The 15307-nt window shown below is 50.9% G+C and overlaps 1 long non-coding RNA gene across 3 annotated transcripts; it reads right to left on the bottom strand.

Moving 5' to 3' along the window:
• Nucleotides 1-922: 922 nt before the first annotated feature.
• Nucleotides 923-5556, bottom strand: LOC142004662 (uncharacterized). Of its 3 annotated transcripts, XR_012643008.1 has the most exons (4): nucleotides 4738-4871; nucleotides 3666-3742; nucleotides 2212-2688; nucleotides 923-1880 (listed from the first exon to the last, which is right to left on the bottom strand). It is a non-coding gene; the product is annotated as an uncharacterized LOC142004662 (long non-coding RNA). The 3 variants fall into 3 exon arrangements; XR_012643007.1 differs by lacking the exons at nucleotides 2212-2688; nucleotides 4738-4871 and adding an exon at nucleotides 5516-5556; XR_012643006.1 differs by lacking the exon at nucleotides 2212-2688.
• Nucleotides 5557-15307: the final 9751 nt, after the last annotated feature.

Here is a 15307-nt window from a genome sequence, read left to right as displayed (position 1 = left end):
GAAGTGACATCACCAGTCAGGCGTTCAAAACCTGGCGCGCAAGGAGATTGGCCCTGTTGTACGCGAGTCCTGCCTTTCTTGAGCGAAGTGTCGCGGGAGTTGTTGTTGTTGTGCTGGTGTTTTCAAAGCTCTGCCTCCGCCGTACGTTTGGCACGAGCGCGTCCCAGGTAACAGCCCCGCCCAGGAGCGCGTCATAGCCCGGGTTCCTGGAACACCACCAGACCCCTTCCCCAGTCACTTACCTCCGCCCAACAGCTCTCCTTCCCGGCCCCCTTCTCTAGTCACTTACCCCCCACGGCTCTCCTGCCCCTTGTCGGGAGCCCCCCAGCCAGTTACCCCCCCATGGCTCTCCTGCCCTTTGTGGGACCCCCCCTTCCTCCCAGCCACTTACCCCCCACCCACGGCTCTCCCCCCACCCCCACCTTCCCCAACCACTTACCCCTCCGCTGCTCTCCTGCCTCTTGTGGGGACCCCCCACCCACCCACTTAGCCCTCCCATGGCTCTCCCACCTTCCCTTCCCCAGCCAGTTACCCCCTTGCTGCTCTCCTGCCTCTTGGGGGACCCTCCCCAGCCTCCCCTCCTCCCTTTCCAAGCCAGTTACACCCCCACTGCTCTCCTGCCTTAGGGTGGACCCCTCCAGACCTCCCTGCCCCACAGCTCTCCTGCCTCTTTTGGGACCCCTCAGCCCCACTTCCTCCCTTCCCCAGCCACTTACCCCCCTCCATGGCTCTCCTGCCTCTTGTGGGACCCCTCAGCCCCCCTCCCTTCCCCAGCCAGTTACCTCCTGCACCCCATGGCTCTCCTGCCTCTTGTGGGATCGCTCAGCCCCCCCCTTCCTTCTCCAGCCAGTTACCCCCCCAACAGCTCTCCTGCTGCTTTTGGGACCCCTCAGCCCACTCCTTCCTCCCTTCCCCAGCCAGTTACCTGCCACTAGTGCTATCCTGGCTGCTGTGGGACCTCTCAGCTCCCTCTTCCCTAGCCTGCACTCCCTCCAACTGTGGATGAACTGATGAAAGCCATTGACAACATTGCAGTAGGAAAGGCCCTGGGCCAGGATGGTATACCACCAGAGGTAATCAAGTGTGCCACAGACACTCTCCTGGAACCCCTACATGAGCTACTGTGCCTGTGCTGGAGAGAGGGACAGGTTCCACAGGACATGCGCGACGCTAACACCATAACCTTGTATAAGAACAAAGGAGACAGAACCGACTGCAACAATTACCGTGCAATTTCCCTCCTAAGCATCACTGGTAAACTGTTCGCTCGTGTCATCCTCGGCAGACTCCAGAAGATTGCTGAGAGGGTGTATCCTGAATCACAGTGCGGATTACGTGCAGAGAGATCTACCGTCGACATGGTCTTCTCTCTGAGGCAGCTGCAGGAGAAATGCAGGGAGCAGAGGAAGCCACTCTATATTGCCTTCATCAGCCTAACCAAGGCCTTCGGCTTGGTCAGCAGGGATGGACTGTTCAAACTGATCCACAAGATAGGATGTCCGCCACAGTTACTCAAGATGATCCAATCTTTCCACGAAGACATGAGAGGAACCATCCAACACGATGGCACATTATTGGATGCTTTCAGCATCAGGAGCAGCGTCAAACAAGGATGCGTGCTTGCTCCGACACTGTTGGGGATCTTCTTCGGACTCCTCCTTAAACACACCTTTGGATCTTCAACAGAGGGCATCTTTTTGCACAAGATCTGATGGGAAACTAATCTTGCAAGGCTGAAAGCTAAATCTAAGGTGTGGGAAGTCCTCATCGAGATGGTGTTCGCAGATGACGCTGCTGTTGTGTCACACACAGAAGACCAGCTTCAGAAGCTGCTGGATCGGTTCTCCAAAGCATGCAAGGACTTTGGGCTCTCCATCAGCCTAAGGAAGACAAATGTACTTGCTCAGGATGTTGCTGAACCTCCATCAATCAGCACTGACAACTATACGTTAGAGGTCATCCACGAGTTCGTTTACCTCGGGTCCCCCATCACTGACACCCTGTCCTTGGAGCCTGAGCTAAATAGGAGGATCGGTAAAGCAGCCACAACTCTGTCCAGACTCAACGAGAGAGTGTGGAATAACATCAAGTTGTACACCCACACCAAAATGCAAATCTACAGAGCCTGCATCCTTAGCACCCTCCTTTACGGCAGCGAGACTTGGACCCTGTACACCCGCCAGGAAAAGAGGCTGAACGTCTTCCACTTACGCTGCCTCAGGCGCATCCTTGGAATATCATGGAAGGACAGAGTGTCCAACACTATTGTCCTTGAGCAAGCTGGAATCCCAGCTATGCACACCCTCCTTAGGCAGCAGCGGCTCCGCTGGCTTGGCCACGTCCACAGGATGAATGATGGAAGGATCCCAAAAGACATCCTGTATGGCGAGCTAGCCTCTGGCAAAAGACTTCCTGGACGCCCCCAGCTGTGCTTCAAAGATGTTTGCAAGAGGGACCTCGGGGAAGTAGACATAAAGCCAGACAGCTGGGAGGAGCTGGCAGATGATCACAGCAGATGGAGGCAGGAACTATCCAAGGGCCTTCAGAAGGGTGAGTTGAGGATCACACAGCTAGCAAAGGAGAAGCGAGCCCACAGCACAGCAAGGACCTGCCAGACACCCATTACATATGCAACAGATGCAGCAAGGACTGTCACTTTCATGTGGGTCTTCACAGTCACAGCCGATGCTGCAAATGAGGATGCCAAATGGAACTACGAAGGACGCTATCCATAGGCTACGTAGACTGAAGGGTGCTACCACCACTCCCTCCCCCCATCTCTAATCTGCCACCTGTGGGGCCCCTCTTCAACTTTCTTCCCTTCCCCATCCAACTCCCAGCCAGTGATGCCTGCACTGCTGTCTTGCCTGCTGTGGGCTCCTCAGCCCCTCTCTTTCCTCCCTTTCCCAGACTGCTACCACCTTTCCCATCTCTGTGATGACAGCTGTGGGACCCTTCTGTCCCACTCTTTTCTTGCTAACCGCCTGCCTGCACACCCTCCCCTCGTTCCTGTCCCACCAGCTAAGACATCCCTCAGCTGCTCTTTTTTGACTTAGCTTCCCTAACTGGCTCCCAACCTGTTCCCCGTCCCCACTGTCCTGCTAGCTGTGGGTCCTGTTAGCTTCCTCCTTTCTTCCCTTCCCTATTGAACCTGCAACCTGTACTCTATCCCTGTTCCACCCTATCCATCCGTGGGACCCCTGAGCTCCCCTTTTTCTAAGATGGTGACTTCCAGGTGGTGAATGGTTTGCCCTCCATGTTTTCTCCTCCTAGCAAATCCTCAATTTGCACCCTCACTTCCTTCATCCATTCCAACAACCCTCAATCTAGTATGCACCGTGTCACTGCCCTCCCCGCATACCCCTGTCCCTGGGGGCTCCCCTGCTTTCTTTCCCCTCTTCTCTACACAACACTCAGCCTCATCCAACCTGCACCCCCAGCCAAGTCCTCCATTCATGGGAGCTCATCAGCCCTCTTCCTTCTCTGTAAAATGCCCCCAGCCAACTCCAACCTGTACACTGTCCCTGCCTTTCTCTTGTCTATGTGCCGCCTGTGGTGGGTCCCTCAGCTCCCCTCTCTCCCACACCCCAGCCTCTCAGTTCATTCTGCCATTTGTGGGACCCCCTTAACCCCCACCACCTTCCCTGCTCATCCCTGCCCCCTACCTCCATCTGTGCTTCCACATGTAAAGAATCTTCAACCTTATCTTCCTCCTCAGTAATCCACAGGCCATCTCTCCAACCTGTTTGGTAACAGAGGTGTAGGCAAGTTAGTCTGTGTGGTCACTCAGCCTTACTACTTTTCCAAAACTCTCCAGCCCAAAGCAACCTGTACCCCAAACCCACCATTCCACTAGCCATGCCTGTGTTCCAGGAGGCCTTTCTGCCCCCCCAGCCCACCACAAAGTACTCTGCATCCCTACTCACAGGCTAGTCCAACTTATACCCTGTCCATCCAGTTCATGAAGGGCATAGTTTCCCAAACTCTCTCTCTCTCTCTCTCTCTCTCTCTGTGTGTGTGTGTGTGTGTGTGTGTGGGGGGGGGGTGTGTGACCCAGCCCCTGCATCATTCCCCACAACCTGAATTTAAAATATAGCCTTTGCTTCTGGTCTCAGCCCTTGCCATTTTATGTGGGTGACCCGGTGCAGATGTTATAAAAAGCAGACAGGTGGCAAAGACCCACAAGAAGCTGGCTGCCTTCTGCAAATGAGGGAGTGTGGGGTGGGTGGGGAGGGGGAGCAAGGGGTTAGATGGGGAGCTGGGCATGCCTGGCTTTGTAGGAGGGTAGAGGAGGGGTTTGGGCAGCTGGCCAGCTTGTGGGATTCATGGGGCTCAGGCAGCTGGCCTGGCAAAGCAAATGGAGACTAGGGACACTGTCCATGCCTGTCCAGGCAAGAGCCATTGATGGACCTATCCTCCATGAATATATCTTGTTCTTTTTTTAAAGTCTGGTAGAGTCTTGGTCTAGACAACATTCTCCGGCAAGGCATTCCACAGGTTAACTGTGCATGGTGTGGAAAAGAAAATTTCCTATTTGTTTTCAAACCTGCTGTCTATTAATTTCATTTGGTGACCCCCTAGTTCTTGTGTGGTGAGAGTACATAACATTTCCTTATTTCCTTTCTTCACACCAGTCATGATGTTATATGCCTCTGTCATATCCCCATTAGTTGTCTTTCTCAGAGCTAAAAAGTCCCTGTCTTATTAAGCTCTGCTCCGATGGCAGATTGACCATACCCTTAAGAGATGCAGGTTGCGGAGTATTAAAGGGAGGAGAGAGGCAGTACGGCTCTTTGGAGCATAAGCTTTCCTGGGCGAAGACCCTCCGTCAGATGTAATGAGCAGCAGCGCCGCCCCATGGCCACTCACAGGAGTGCGCAGTTTCTTCCCCCCCGCCCCGCCCCGCCCCCAAGGAGCAGCAGTGCCACCCCGTGGCCAGCCACAGGAGTGCGCGGCCTCTCTCCCGAGGAGCAGCGAGAGGATTTTCACTCGGTGCAGCACTGACACCTGGCGGCCAGTGGTGCAAGGCGCAGAGCGTGGTGCCACCGCCGTCCGCCGATGGAGCAGCAGTACTCAGGACAGCGGTGGAATGGAACGGGCGTTTTTCGTGGCTCCCGGGGGGCGGCGAGTGTGAACGCAGTGAAGCTGCTGCACTCCCCGCGCGGGTGCCGGCACACTCGCCGCTCAACCTCTCGGGTCGGGAACCGCTTCACCGGCCAGGGGCTGTTCTCATGTCAGGTGACAGAGGGGCAGGGAGAGAACTGGAGGTGCCTTTCTCCCGCCAGCCACTTCAGAGCGCGGCTCCGTCTCCCGTCAGCCACTGCGAGATCCGGGGCACCAAGGGAACTGGCCTGCAGCCAGGCTACCTCCCCCATCAGCCAGTGCGTGTTCCAGGCCTCGTGAGAAAGGGGCGCCCCAGCCTTGGCCTCCCGCGAGTCACTGCGTGCTGAGGGCGAAAGGGCAGATGCAGTTCGTCCGCCATCAGCGGCTGCGGGTCCCGAGGGACCGCCGTTACCTCGTCGCCAGAGCAGCTGCCTCCTTTGCAGGGGCGGGCTCTCCGGAGCGGAAGCGGACGGTGCCCTGACGCGGCGTTGGTGGGTGGAGCTTGTGTGTGCCCGCGTGTAGCTCGGCTAGCGGAGCTGGTGGTTGTTGCTGGTGGCTGCTGCCACTCAGGCTCCAGCTAAGGCGACACCCCGAGCTGTGCTCCGGGTGGCCGGGCGGGCCTCCCTTCCCCCTGTACCTACCCAGTCCACTTCGGGACCCCCTTTCCTCCCTTCTCCATCTAGCCCCCCCACCCCCGGCTGGTGCTCTCTGCTTCCCACCTCTGTCCTGCATCCCTATCCCTACTCTCCCACGAATCCACTCCTCCACCTGCACCAAAGCAAACAGCCCGCCCCCTATGTCCTTCAACCTGCTTCCTCAGCTTTGGGTCCCCCACCATTCTCTACAGGACTTTGCAGCCTGCCCCCCACCAGCACCCATTCAGCTTCTTTCAGCTTCTCCTCCTCCATGTCCAGGCTTAGGCAAGGTTTGAGGGTCGTTTGAGGGTGGAGAGCAGCAAGACCACAAGCACTATTCTTGATGAGCAAGAGACATCCAGCTGGAAGCAGAGCAGATGCCATTGTGAGATAAGCGTCTGCTTTGGCAGTGCCTCTGCTTGTGGCCCATCTATATCGGTAGGGACACCTGGGTTGGTAAGCAGAGCTTTCCTACTAACAACAGTGGTTGCCAGTCAAATAAGGTCCTCATTTTTGGTGGCTGTTGACTTGTTTGGGTCAAAATAATGTGTCCTCTTCCTTAGAGGATGAGAGCAGGTGATGAGTTACTTGCGTTCCTCCTGTTGGCACGGAAAACGTTATTATATTCTGATCTCATAGAGACATTGTTTTGTAAATGAATGCTTATTGATGTTCTCATAAGGTTCAATATTGAATTTAGCATTGTTAGTGAATCCTCCTTAATTTTCGGTATTGTTTTGTTAATGAGATCCTGTTCATGTTCTATACGACCGAATAACTCTACCTTCCTGTAATTTACTTTTTGTTAATAATCTATTGGTACTTGACCTCCTGCTCAATAGGGAATTACCAGAGCGGAATGGCATAAGACCAGTAAGAATTCAGTTTGAGCTGGGGGAGTGGATAAAGGGAGTATGAGAAACTCTCCCCTGGTTTGTTGGGGGAGTGGTGAACAAAGGAGGAGAGAGGTATAAGTATTGCTCACTGCTTGTTGCAAGGTGTGCAGGCGTTGAGGAGAGATCCCCCTGCACCTTACTTGGCATGCCAAATAAAGATTCTTCTTCCACTCTCAGTGTGTTATTGGGCCAGCGTTGCACACCGGGCACGAACTGCCACTGTGCCACCTTAAGAAGGAGGAAACAGTTTTGGCATCCCTGGGTGGGCACTCTAAATTAAAGCCTTGCCCAGCTCGCCTCTTGGAGGGGGTGGCGGGAGACGGCGTCGGACTTCCAGCACGCACACCGGTAACTTTACCGGGGGAACTCGGCGTCCAGATTCCGCAGCCCCTGCCACGGACGACACAACGGTGCAACGCAGCAACGTGGAAGAGAGAGAGGAAACAGAGGATGGAGCGGCGAAAGCCGGACCTCTGAAACTAGAGGGTGGAGCAGCGAGAGCCGGACCTCTGGACAGGTAAGGCCCAGTCCCTTTTTGTGAAAGGGACTTCCGGGACGCCGGAGAGATATTAAGGTCTGGGGCAAAGGTTATGGTTCAGGGTCAGAGTACCCATAGGAATGGTCAGGGTCGGAATATCCCTAAGAACAACACCCCTTTGGCTTGTGTTTTAAAACACTGGAAAATTATAGGGGGGGACCCTCTGACCAAATCTAGATTAAGAAAACTGTGCACAGCAGAGTGGCCACAGTATAACCTAGAAGGGCAAGAACGGTGGCCACCAGAGGGATCCCTAAATTATAACACCATAGTGCAGCTGCTTTTGTTTTTACAACATACCGGTAAATGGGAAGAACATATGTATGGCCAATATTTTGAATATCTTAGAAATAGACAAGACCTGCAGGAAATGTGTGGATTATCATGTGCAGTACAACCAGCTGTAAATAAGCCTAATGTAAACTGTCACCAGGACCCCCCTTCGGCTTCTGCACCCACACCCCCTCCATACAGGGAAAGGGTTTCCCATGATTTGGGAATAGCCCCCTCAGTTAAACTGTATCTATTAGCGACTGAAACAGTGGTTGACAGAGTGGGAGCTGCGGATCGACAGGCTACTACTATGCAGGTGTATTCCCATGTGTCCTTTAATCCGAACGATTTGGCACCTTTTAAACCCCAAGCCAGGGAGTTTTCCATGGATCCTAGCCACTTTATTTCAATTTTCAAAGGGTGTTTTGTCAGTCACAAGCCTGATTGGAATGACTATCAGGTCCTAATGAGAACCCTGTTGTCTGAAATGGAGCATAACAAGTTGTAACAAAAGCCAGGGAGGAAACAAGAAAAAGGCATGAACTTGGCAGGAGCGAAAAAAAGCTATTTGTCAAATCCCTGAGCTTTAAAATTGCGTTTAATGGAAGCTCCAGCCCTAGGTCTACCAGATATTACTAAACCATTTCAGCTGTATGTGCATGAAAGGAAGGGAGTGGCTCTTGGAATATTAGCTCACCAAAGGGGGGATGGGGATGTAACTAGAGGTAATGCCCAGGCGGACCAAGAGGCCAAACGGGTAGCGAACACAGAGGGTATTGCTCTTTTGCCTCTGACCCCCACCCTCCCAGATCCCCACGAAAAGCCAGAATATTCTGCCCAAGAACAGCAGTTAGCTGAGCAGTTACAGCTGAACCTGCGAGGAGGATGGTATGTAAGTAAAAAAGGACAAGTGTTGCTTCCCGGACCCTTGATAAGGCCGACGGTTATGAGTTTTCATCAAGGGACACATGCAGGTCAGGAGGCCCTGATCCAATTATTAGAGAAGTACTTTATAGGAGATGGAATAAGAAATGAAGCCAGATGGGTGGTTAGAGACTGTATGGTATGTCCCCGAGCAGGAAGACCCGTGGTACCCTCCCCACTACCATCAGCCCCGGGACTGGGACTCGTGTGGCAAATTGACTTTACTGAACTACCTCGAGCCAGTGGGTTTCGGTACCTACTGGTACTTGTGGATCGTTTTACAGGATGGATAGAGGCATTTCCATGTAAAAATTGTACGGCCAACACGGTTATCACTAAAATTTTAAAGGAGATAATACCCCGGTTCGGAGTACCAGAATGGATTGAATCAGACCGAGGAACCCATTTCGCGGCCTGATGTGTGGAGAAAGTAGATGGACTCAATATTCCATGGAAATACCACACTCCATATAGACCGCAGGCCAGCGGAGTGGTGGAAAGAGGGAATCAGACTTTGAAAAGACATTTGTCAAAATTGTGCCAGGAAGCTCAGCTTAAGTGGCCAGAGGCCCTCCCCTTAGCCCTCTTAAGGACCCGAATATTACCCAAAGGGAGGTTAAGATTAAGCCCATTCGAAATCTTGTTTGGGCGACCATGGCCAATGAATGGGGTGCCTGGTACAGGTATAGAATGGGGAATAGGGGAGGGTTTTTTAAGGAAATATTTGCTGTCGCTGTCGTCTGTTATGTCTTCAATCCACAGGTTTGTTCGCGACAATCAGCCCATTCTGTTGGACCAACCCCTTCATGATATTCAGCCAGGAGACAGCATCTTGCTTCGGACGTGGAAAGAGGAGCCCCTTCAAAAGAAGTGGAAAGGACCCCACCTCGTTTTATTGACTACTAAGACTGCTGCTAAACTACAAGGGGTCAAACCGTGGGTCCGTTTCACTCGAGTAAAGGTCGAACCTGCTGAGGAAAAGGCATGGACTGTGAGCCGTGTTACCCCAGAAGCTGAAGAGGACTTAGGACTGAAATTATTGTTTAAGTATTAAAAGATAAGAAAGTGGAAATGCTACCCATGAATCAGGTTTTAAGTAAGGAATATGAGAAGACTCAATATGGGACATCTTGAGTGTTCTTGAGTCTTCTCAAAGGGGGGAAATGTTGGCACGGGAAACGTTATTATATTCTGATCTCATAGAGACATTGTTTTGTAAATGAATGCTTATTGATGTTCTAATAAGGTTCAATATTAAATTTAGCATTGTTAGTGAATCCTCCTTAATTTTCAGTATTGTTTTGTTAATGAGATCCTGTTCATGTTCTATACGACCGAATAACTCTACCTTCCTGTAATTTACTTTTTGTTAATAATCTATTGGTACTTGACCTCCTGCTCAATAGGGAATTACCAGAGCGGAATGGCATAAGACCAGTAAGAATTCAGTTTGAGCTGGGGGAGTGGATAAAGGGAGTATGAGAAACTCTCCCCTGGTTTGTTGGGGGAGTGGTGAACAAAGGAGGAGAGAGGTATAAGTATTGCTCACTGCTTGTTGCAAGGTGTGCAGGCTTTGAGGAGAGATCCCCCTGCACCTTACTTGGCATGCCAAATAAAGATTCTTCTTCCACTCTCAGTGTGTTATTGGGCCAGCGTTGCACACCGGGCACGAACTGCCACTGTGCCACCTTAAGAAGAAGGCAACACTCCCAAATGTTTCTCGCTTCTTTCTTTTCTTTAGTGTTGGCCAACACTCTCTCTGTTTCTATCTTTGCCTCTGCTTGTGCTGTCTCCTTCTACAAGATGTGGGCAGGCATTCGAGGTGTGAATTCCCACAGGCACGGACTCAGGAGAGATGGGTTAATATGAAGGGATGTAAATCCATGCCAGGGAGAGGCTTTGACAGCAGAATAAAGAAGGGATGGGGATGGGAGATGGAGGCAGGCATGATCTCACACACTGGTAGAGCTTAGTGTACTGATGGTCCATGCTTGGCCTTTTCTGGTCTGCTTGTAGGAGACTCATCCAGGATCCCCAGCCAGATGAGAAGCTGGCAGAAGTGTATCTAAGTAGTCTGGATGTTCTTTTAAGGAAATGTGAACAATCCTTCATTTTTCTGCCTTCCTCGTGTGTGTGTGTGTGAGTGATAACAGAGAGGTAGCCATGTTATTAAAGTGCTACATCACTGCTATTTTTGTGTGTGAGTGGTCAGCTTTTTGAATTATTCATCTATAATCACTGTAGGTTTCTTTACAGTCTGTCAGCTTCCCATTTGGGCAGAGAGACCTGTGAAACTGAACTTGTGAAAGAAGCAATAATCTTCTATGCAAAGTGATTATTTTGGATGAAGGTGCAATGAGCTCCTTTCTTGTGTTCCTACAGCATTAATGGGAGGAGAATGGCTGATGGTTGAGCCCTGAGATGTGTTAGATGCAAGAGAAAGAGGTTATGTGATGCTGTCAGCTGAGATGCTAACGGGTTTGTCTGTTGTACCCTTTTAGGCTAGGTTGAGTACCAAGGTAAAAGAAGTGAACTGTCAGTCGACTCCCATCACGTGATGGAGGAGGGGAAGCTCACAAGAGCCATCGAGCTGAGCAGCCCTCAACTTGACTGAGAGAAGTGTCTAGTTTGGAGAGGGCTCTGCTCATGACCCACCTGAGGGTAGGGATGCCTTGTTAACGAGGACTGGGTTTGTAAGCCAAGCTTCCTGACTTACAGGAACAAGAGAGACCAGGTCACCATTTTCAGGTTTTGATCATTTCTCTGGGCAGAAATGGGGTGTCCTCCTCAGCAGGCAGATCAGTGTGCAGGAGGATGACTTGAGGTAGAGTTGCTTACTTTCCTTGCTTCCTCCCATTGGTGTGTGTGTTCTCTTTCTTCTCTAGTGTGTTAGCTAACACAATCTTTCTCTTTGTTACCTCCGCTTGTGCTGTGTCCCACAGAACGTGAGCAGGCGTTCTAGTTGAGGTTCCCCATAGGCAAGGGCTAGGAGCCATGGGAAGGTAGGCAGGAAAACAAATTGTATGCAGTAGGAGTGATGAGAATGAATCAGTAACATCACGGCTTCACTCTCTGGTCCATGAGTGGGATCCATATGGATGGGAGAGGGAGAAAGGAGAAGCAAGATTTCTCATAGTTAATTTAGTGAAATGATGGCTCATCCTTAGCTTTTTGTGCTGCACTTGTAGAGGAATCATCCAGGAGTCCCATCTAAGGGAGAAGCTGGCAGAAGTGGATCCGAGTAGCCTGGAGAAGGGACAATAGTGTTCAATGTAGAGTGACTATTTTGGATTTAGGGATGATAATCACCGTTCTACATGGAGTCCCACAGCGGTAATGAGGGAATGGCAGCATTGAATGGTGTGCCTGGTGTGAAAAGAAGAGGTTATGTGACATTTCTGGTTGAGATGCTAGCTGGTTTTTCTTCTTTTGTGCTGTGTTTAGTAGCAAGGGAAAAGTGAAGCGTTAGTCTACTCCTGTGAGGATGGAAAGTGAGTGAGAGCAGCTAGCCCCTGAGCATTATTGATGCAAGGCGAGAGTTGTTGTGCTGGGAGTGAAGAAGCAGATGCTTTCACCCAGATGAGTATCTGTTTTGGAGAGGCCTCTGCTCATGGCCCATCTGGCTTCAGATAGGGAAGCTTCAGTATCTAGTGTTTGGGGTGTAAGCAGAGCTTCCTAACTGGCAGCATGAGTTATGAGGGATGTCATCATTTTAGAGACTGCTCGTCTCTCTGGGCGTATGCAATGTATCCTCAGCAGCCAGATGGATGTAGTAGGAAGACTGTTTGTTTTTCTTCACACAGAACACTAGAACTGGGAGGTTGAGTCCCTTGCCCTCACAGCAGGACCAAGCACTGTCTAGATCTTCCCATCAGTCTTCTCCTTTCTCAACTTAACAAGCCCAGTTCTTTCAGACTTCCCTCATAGCTTGTGTTCTCTAGGCCTTTAGTCATATTTGTTGCTCTTCTCTGGATTTGTTACTCTGTCGTTCTGCACTGTGTGTTGTTCGGTCTTTCTGCCTTTCCCTGTGCATGGGCCAACGCATTCTCTCTCTGTTTCCTCTGATTGTGGTAACTTCTAAAGTATGCAGACAGGTATTCCACATGTGCACCCTCACAGGCTAAGCCTCGAGCCATGGGGAAGCAGTAAGGGATGTAAATCATGCAGGGCAGGGGACGAGAGAGCAGAGCTCTGCCCTTGTTTACTCAGCTTCTGTTCAGTGGGTGGTGCTGATGTGGATGAGAGGGGGATGTAGGAATGAAAGCAAAATTTCACACAGCAACAGACTGAAGTGTAATGATGGCTCAGGCTGGGCTTTCTGCCGCTATTGCGGAGTGCCGTGGAGGGGACCTGGCTAGAGGAGAAGGTGGCAGAAATGGATCTGAGCAGCCTGGACATCCTTCTCAGGAGATATAAACAGTCATAAATAGCTTTCTGCCTTCTGCATAATGGGGTCCAAGTAAGTGATCACTTTTGCAAGTCCTCATCTCTACTTGCTGTGGGAGTTTTCACAGGGCCTATGACATTGAATCTAGGAAAGGAGCAATGGATTACTGTCTAGCTGTAGTCCTACGGTGAGGATGCGAGAGGGTGGCAGAGCCCCATGACATGTTGAATGTGACAAGAAGTGGTTACTCAGATTCTGGAAAACCCCCCCCCCCCGCCCCCTCGCCTTGTGGAGCTTTGAGTACCAAGGGAAAAAAGTCCCCAGTCAGCGAGCCTGCGAGCATTATTGATATGAGGCAAAAGACATTGAGCTGGGGGAGCAGAGCAGCCACTAGAGTCACTGAGGTAAGTGTCTGGTGTGGCAAGGATTCTCTTCGTGGCCCATGTGGCTCCAGGTGGGGATGTTGCATTATGGAGGGCTGAATTTGTAAGCAGAAGCCCATAATTTCAGGGGCTGAAGCTGAGTGTCTTGGTCACGTTATTGGACCCAGTAGGATGACTCCAGTAGCATTTTGCTTGTCTTGCTCTTGTGTTATCTTTCTCCCTTCCCCAGTGTGTTGATCAATGCTCTGTTTCTCAGTCTTTTCTTTTGCTTGTTCTGCCCCCTCATATGGGACATAGGCAGGTATTCTAGGTTTGTGTCTTCACAGGCTAGATCTTGAGAGCCTTGCAGAAGTAGGAGGGGCATACGCCATGTGGGGTGGTAGGAGAGTGGAACTGTGGCTGTTCACTTAGTCTGTGCGCATTGAATGGGGCTACTGTAGATGGGAGAGGGAGGCAGGGATGAAGACAAGACATCACACACCTGAAGAGCTTGGCGTAGTGATGGCTTATGCTGTGTGGGTTGTTTTCTGCATTTGCAGAAAAATGGTGCAGAGCCCCAGTCACAGGAGAAGCTGGCAAAAGTGAATGCAAGCAGCCTGGACATCCTGCTAAGAAGACTTGAAAAACCCTTAGCTTTATGCCTTCTTTGTAACTGGCTGAGAGTAAATGGTCAGTATTTTGAATTTCTCATCTGTGCTCGTTGTAGGTTCTTTACAGTCTCACTACTCCTGTGTGGGGCCCAGGGCTTTGTGGGAATGACAAGAGTCTGCTGTACAGTGACTATTTTGGAAGCAGGTGAGATGTGATGCTTTGCAGTTGTTGCCCTCTGACTGTAATGGGGTCGGGGGGTGGCTGATGACAGAGGCCTGCATTGTGTTAGATGTGAGAGGAAGAGATTATGGGACAGTGCTGACTGAGGTGGTGTGTGTTTCTGAGGGAAGAGGGAAACAGTCACTTTGTGCTGCATTGAGTACCCAGGGAAAAGAAGCCACACATCAAAATCTACTCCCTTCATTGCAAGAAAATGAGAGAGCAGCAAGTTCATGAGTATCATAGATGCAAGGCGAGATCCATCCTGCCAGGAGCAGAGCCCTTCCACTGTCGGTGAGATAAGTATCTGGTTTGAGGGCTCTGCTCATGGCCCACCTGGCTCCAGATAAGGATACCTGGTTATCTTGAGATGGGTGTTAACTAGAGCTTCTGGACTAGCAGCAGTGGTTACAAGGGAGACCCAGTCACCATTTTCAGGGGCTGCTCAGTCCTCTGGTTAGGAGCACAATGGTGATCCTCAACAGATAGATGGGTCTAAGAGAACGACTTTAGGTGAGTTGTTTGCCTTGTTCCCACCCTCTCCTCTAGCGGGTTGGCCAGCACAATCTTTTTTGTCCTTGCCTCCTCTTGTGCCATCTCCTTCTATGGCACATGATCAGCATTGTAGAGATGCAACCTATAAGCAAGGCCTCAGGAGCCAGAGAGAAGTAGGAGGGAAGGTAAATTGTGGAGGAGGTGAACCTGACACTGTGGTGATTGACTGACTGAATCGCTATTCACTGACTGGGGCTGATACAGATAGGCAAGGGAGGTAGAGAGAGACAAGATGTCACACACCAGTAGAGCCTGCTGTAGTGATGGCTCATGCGTGGCTTTGTCCCGTGTGTTATGCACAAGAATGACCCTTAAGCCTCTACCTCAGGTGAAGCTGGCAGAAATGGACCCGAATGTCTTGGACATCCTTCAAAGGAGATGTGAACGGTCCTTCGTTTTCTCTCTTCTGCAAAACTGACTGAGTGGGGGATTAGCTTTTTGAATTCTTGATCCTAACTTGCAGCTTTTGAAGAAATCTACAGTAATTTTCCTGACTCGGTGCAGGGTCCTGTGGAATCGAGACTGGAGAAGGGACAATAGCTTGATCCGTAGGGTGAATATGTAGAAGATAAGTGCAATAGGCTCCTATAGCAGTAATGGGAGGAGGGTGGCTGATGTCACAACCCTCAGGGTGTTAGATACAAGAAGAAAGTTTTACAGGGATATTGGTGACTGAGATGCTGACTTATTCTTCCCCCCCGCCACCTCTTCCCCATGGTGGACTGACTTCTTTTCCCTTGCTATTAAGTCCAGGTCTACATCTGTCATGTGATGGGAAGAGTGAGAATTATTGATGCAAAGCA

The sequence above is a fragment of the Carettochelys insculpta genome, chromosome 32, assembly GCF_033958435.1.
Source record: "Carettochelys insculpta isolate YL-2023 chromosome 32, ASM3395843v1, whole genome shotgun sequence".
NCBI classification, from domain to species: domain Eukaryota; kingdom Metazoa; phylum Chordata; order Testudines; family Carettochelyidae; genus Carettochelys; species Carettochelys insculpta.
This window is presented reverse-complemented; position numbering and strand designations above follow the sequence as displayed.